Source organism: Bombina bombina, chromosome 3, assembly GCF_027579735.1.
Source record: "Bombina bombina isolate aBomBom1 chromosome 3, aBomBom1.pri, whole genome shotgun sequence".
Taxonomy (NCBI): Eukaryota; Metazoa; Chordata; class Amphibia; order Anura; family Bombinatoridae; genus Bombina; species Bombina bombina.
In genome coordinates, this window is record NC_069501.1 from 786,628 (window position 1) to 792,627 (window position 6,000).

Below are 6,000 nucleotides of genomic sequence, written 5' to 3' on the forward strand. Positions count from 1 at the left end.
ATTCTCAATTTTGACGAATGAGGAGCCTGATCTTCAGGGCCCACCACTGCAGGCAGACGTATCAGAGAGTACTGCCTGTATCCTTGAAGATGTGTCTCCTCCAGAAATTGTGGACTCACCTATAGACATTGCTGATTTTTCCTGTGTTAGTCCTTGTCTCAGGATCGATGAGAGTTCGGTGCCTGTTGCGGAAAGTGTTTTTAGCCCTGTATCCAGTGACGCTATATCTGAGGATCAGGGCCCGGTGCGTCACGCATAGATAATATCTTTCCACTTTTCAAAATTATGCTACGTGTAGCAACTCTAAATACACAGAGCTGTAGGAGCCCAGTTAAGCGGGCCGCTCTGTGTGATTTTTAAAAAAATGAAAAGGATGATCTAATTTTTTTTACAGGAATGTAATATTGATACAAATTTTGATTATGCTATTTTAGAGAAACGTTGGATTAAGGGCCCATCTTTATGGTCGGGTGGGAACGAAAATAAAAATGTATTTTATTTGGGAATAGTGCTTTTAAGATTAATAATTATGATGAAATAATTCCTGGGAGGCTTTTAGTTGCGTATGTGAGTTATTATAATTTTACCTTTAAATGTGTTTGTGTGTATGCCCCTACATGTAAGAGAGAGAGAGTGGAGTTTTTTAGGGTTTTAAGTTTATTTTTAGCGGGTAATGAGCCTTTGATTTTAGGGGGTGATTTTAACTGTGTGTGGCCTGGGGAGAAGCGTGAGAGTGTTGCTACAAGTGAGAGATTGGATGGGTCAGCGAGTCTGTTGAAGGGTATGATTGAGAATGTGCGTTTACAGGATGTGTGGAGAGTAAATGGGAGTGTAGGTGATGGTTTTACCTGGGGGAGTGCATCAGTTAAGTCCCGTATTGATTTTATTTTTGTATCAAAGGTTTTTAAAGTGGCGTTGTGTGTTTTATGTGATAATGTTTTATCTGACCATAAGCTGCTAAAATGTGTTTTAGAATTGCCTGTTGATTTTAAATGTAAACCCACATACTGAAAATTAAACACTACTCTTTTAGATGATGAACGTGTGTGTGCTGATTTTATTAATAAATATAAGGTTTGGCGTTTTAATAGGGGTAATGAGGATATTTTAACATGGTGGGATAAAGTTAAAGGTAACATACGTAATTTTTTTATTTCTGTAGGGAAAAGAAAAGCCAGGGAAAAGAGGGAATTTTATTCAGATTTACAATTTAAGCTACAAGCACTTTACCAAGCAAGGTCATATGGCTGTGATGTTGAAGACCAGATTATTGTTTTAAAGGAGGAGGTTAAAAAGGTTTTAGAGAAAAAAGGAAAACAAATTATTTTTAATTCTAAAGTTCAGGTTTTAGAGGAAGATGAGCAGTGCTCACGCGTCTTTTTTAAAAAAAATAGCTGTGAATAAAAGTTTTATTGATGTTTTAGAGGGTGAATCTGAGATTTTAAAGATTAAACAAGTTGTGCATGATTTTTATTCTAATTTATTTTCACCCAAAATTATAGACCAATCTTTAGAGAAATATTTTTTAAACCTTTTAGATTCCTCTTTTAATTCTGATGATCAGCAGTTTTTAGCACAAGATTTTAATGATAGTGAGATTTTAGGGGTTATTAAGAGTTTTTTAAATGGGAAGACCCCAGGCAATGACGGGTTACCTATTGAGTTTTATAAAAAGTTTTGGATGTTTTAAAAGACGATTTTATGATTTTAATTAAAAGATGTGCGGATTTTAATGTTTTACCTAAATCCTGGTTACAAGGGGTTGTGGTTTTATTATATAAAAAAGGAGATAAAGAATGTTTAAAGAATTGGCGCCCCATCACTCTTTTAAATTGCGATTATAAAATTTTTACCAAGCTTTTATCATCCCGTCTTAAAACTGTCATTGCTAAAGTTATTGCGCCCTGTCAGGCCTGTGCGGTGCCTGGGAGGAGCATAACTGAGATTTTAACTGTTCTTAGAGAGTCCATTTTTTATTCTATAAATAGGAACCAGAGTTTAGCTCTTTTTAGTATAGATTTTGAGAAGGCGTTTGACCGGGTTTTGCATGAGTTTTTATTTGATGTTTTAGAGCGAATGGGTGTTCCCGAGAGAATGCGTAAAATGATTAAGAGTGTGTATGAGGGATGTGTGAGTGTTGTGTCTGTGAATGGGTTTATGACTGAAGAAGTGAAGGTGTTGTCTGGTGTAAGACAAGGATGTCCGTTGTCCCCTATTCTGTTTATATGCTGTATGGAACCCCTGTTGTGTGCTTTGAGGAAAGAGAGAATGATTAAGGGTGTTCCTGTGCCTGGTGGTGGAGGTAGACAGATTAAGACTGTGGCATATATGGATGATGTGACTATTTTGTGTGTGGATCCTGTGTCTATTAAGAGAGCTGTGAGAGTGGTTGAATGGTTTTGTACGGAGTCTGGTTGTAAGGTGAATATGGAAAAATCAGAATGTATGTTGTATGGTAGATGGGATAGTTTGTTGGGTGTTGAGTTGAATGTGTTTAGGGATAAAATAAAAATTTTAGGTATTTATTTTACGCAGGATATGAAATATGATTTTAATTGGGAACTAGTTTTAGCCAAGATCAAAAAGAAATTTCAACTCTGGGGTTTTAGGATTTTAACTATGGAAGGAAAGATTTTAATTATTAAACAAATAATTTTACCAATTCTTTTATATGTAGCAATGATTTTATTCCCCCCAGTTTTATGGATAAAAAGAATTATTAGAGAATGTTATGTTTTTATTTGGGGGGCAAAAATGGAGCGATATAAAAGAACGGAATTACAAAAAAAGTCTATAAATGGTGGGAAGAATGCAATAGATCTTAATATGTTTTTAATTTCTTGCTTTTAATATAAAGATGGCTCTTCGTGGCGATGATTGCATTGCAGGCCTTTTTATAAAATACGCTGCGGGTTTTATTTTTAAGAGGTACAACTGGATTCCGCTTTTATTAACTAGACCGTATGCTTTTAATCTTCCTAAGCATTTTATTATTTTAGAGAGAATTATTAGAGTTTTTAACTTACAATTTTTTAGCGTTGAGATTTTGCAGGATCATAAACAGGTTTTAAATGTTTTTAAATCTGGCGAGCAGGTCTCTACGGTTTTACATTTTTCTAATGTGGTTTTGCAACAAATTTGGACAAACATCTATCATAAAAGGCTAAGTAACTATCAGAAAGACTTAGCCTGGGGGATTGTTACTGGCTCCCTCCAAACCAGGGAGTTCCAGCACAGAAGGGGCTTGGTAGCCAGAGCCAAGTGCCCGAGACCGGAATGTACTGCTGATGAGACTCCGCTAAATGTGTTCTGGAACTGCCCATATGCGCAAGAGGTTTGGAGGAAAGTGAGTACCCTTTTAAAATGGGAAGGTGGTCTTTATTTTTTAAATCATGAGGCTATTTTATTTGGGCGTATGCGTTGCATAGACGAAGAAAAGTTTTTATATGTTTGGTTGTTTTTAAATTGTTTTAAACAATCCCTTTGGTTTGCAAGAAATTTATTTTTATTTAAGCATGAAATATTATCTGTTAAGAATTGCATCTCCTATGCACTGAGCCTAATTTATATTTATTATTTAAGAGACCGTAGGCTTTTAGGTGAGAAATGTGCAAAGAAATTTTATAGTTTTTATTTTTGGAATAAAATTATTTATTAACATCCTTTCCCTTCCCCTTCTTCCCTTTTCCCTTTTTTAGGTTGTGTTTTTTAGGGATATTTGTGAGGGAGAGTGTGAGGGTGAGTTAGGGGGTTGGGTGAAGTGAGGGTCAGTTTTTTAAGGTAAGGGTTTAGGGATATGTAGGGTTAGTCCCTGTCTTTCCCTTTTCCTTTTTTTCCTTTTAAAGCTGACTTAAAATTAAATTTCATCCTTTTTATTTAAAATATTTTTTTAATTTTTTCTTATATAAATTATATCAATTCGATTTCTATTTTTAACCATTATGATGTGATTGAGCGACTTTGTTTTTTATGGAAGGCTCTTTGTTTTAAGAGGCCTAATTCATTTTTCAAAGTCTTTTATGTCTCATGACTGAATGGGAAAAAAAATAAAAAAAAAAATTAAAAAAAAAATCTGTTCTTATCAGTTTAATATCTGATACGCGCCCTATCTGGGTGCCATATATTAAATGGATTTTTGAAACAGGGAGATGGAAGAAGAGCTTGCTCTGTCCACTCCACGCATTGACCTGGTATTGCAGTACCTCCAGGACCGGTGCACCCCTCTCTTTTGCTGTGTGACAAAAACAGAATCAACCCAAACTAAGCAAAAGCCGACAAGCCGAAATGAGCTGCTGCTGCTGCTGCAGCAGCATTTTGGACAAAAGCCTCAGCCGCAAGCATCTGTCCTGCCTGCTTTCTTTTTTGCCATCCTGTGCGTGCAGCTTTCTTTTGGACTCTTGTTAACCCCTTTGTGTGCTGTCCCTAAGAAGCCTAGGAAACGGCTGTAACCTGGCGAGGCGACGTGTTTGCTATGCTTTTTTGTTCATTCTTCATTTGATGAGCATTTCTTCCCAAATCTCTGTATTGCTGTGTAAATTCATTTATTTATTTATTTGTTTGTTTATTTATTTATTTATGTGTTTCCTCATTTTGTATGTATTTTGATGTGTCCATTGCTTGATTTATTGATGTGTTTAATAACTATTTTCTTTCTTTCTTTCTATCTATCTATCTATCACTCCTCCTTGGCAGACAATAAAAGTCTTTCGAGCTGTCAATGTTGTCTGTGTGCTGCTTTCTCCACCTGGTGCCTGGACAGGGAAGTTGAAAAAAAAGTTGAGCCTGCTAGCTAGCTAGCTAGCTAGCTAGCGAGCTAGACAGGCAGGCAGCTAGGCCCACAAGATCCAGTAGTAGCAGCAGCTACTAGGTGCAATCAGCCTGATCAGCCAGCTCGGTGGCTTTCACGCCTTTCTGTCTGTCTTTGGAGTGCAGCTCCGACGATGGCGGGGGGAAGGAGTGGGGCCGTTTTCGGGGGAGGGTGGAGGAGGCGGAGCCATGCAAATTGGAGAGCAGCTCTCTGTCCAGTAGTCAGGAGACAGCAGCAGGTTCCTGGTCACCGCTGCTGTTTTTTCTCATAAAGCAGAATGTTTTCTGTTATCCCTGGCCAGTAGTGGTGTTTTTTGTGTGGCCTAGCAGCCTGCCATGTATTGTTGTTGGTTGTTGCTGCAGCTTTTGAATTTCCAATGGTGTGATTTGTGGTCAGCATTGGAGTGCTGCTCTGTCTCCCCGAGGCAGAGGGAGTGCTCTGAGCGTGCGGTGTCCCAGACAAGAGCGTTGCGTTATCGCTTCTCGGCCTTTTGGCTCAGATCAGTGGTATTTTTATTTTGCTGATCTGACCAAAAGGTTTCTGAAGGACCCCTACACTCGGCCTGTTTGCCCCTTCCCTTCGGGGTTGGGGCGCTGCTGCTATTGGGTGTGGGGCATTACCTGAGGAAAACGGGAGGCGATCGGTAGCGGCTTTTTTCTTTTTTCTTTTACAAGAAGGGTGGCGGATTCCAGACCCTTGTCGGCCTCAAGAGGGGCGCGATTTTTTACAACCTCCAGGAAAACGGTGCGGTTCCATGTTCAGGAGGATGCTAGAGGGCGTGTTACTGAAAAAATTTTATATGACCAAATTCTATTTGGTTTATTGGAATTTACTTTGGGTGATTTTTTTTGTAGCCAGGATTTTTCAAAACTTGGTTTTATTGATGTAACTTTTTCATCTGTTGCAAAAGCTTATAATTTTAGGAATTTGTATCAGAAATATGCTAAACATGTTTTGTTTAAAGGAATTGAATGTGAGATGATGTATAGAGAGGAAGATATTCTTCTCACTTTACATATGTATAACCCTTTTATTCTTGAAGATGACATTATGAAATATTTACGTATTTACTGTTCTAAGGTCGTTTTTGTTAAAAAATTGCAAAATGAACAAGGGATATGGAATGGTAAACGTTTATATAGAGTTCAGTTCCGTAAGGATGAGTCTTCCTATAATGGTATAAAATGTCCACC

At 37.7% G+C, this 6,000-nt stretch overlaps 1 pseudogene; it reads left to right on the forward strand.

The window, feature by feature from the left end:
• The first annotated feature begins 3,998 nt into the window (after positions 1–3,998).
• Positions 3,999–4,224, forward strand: LOC128654952 (uncharacterized; annotated as a pseudogene).
• The last annotated feature ends 1,776 nt before the right edge of the window (positions 4,225–6,000 follow it).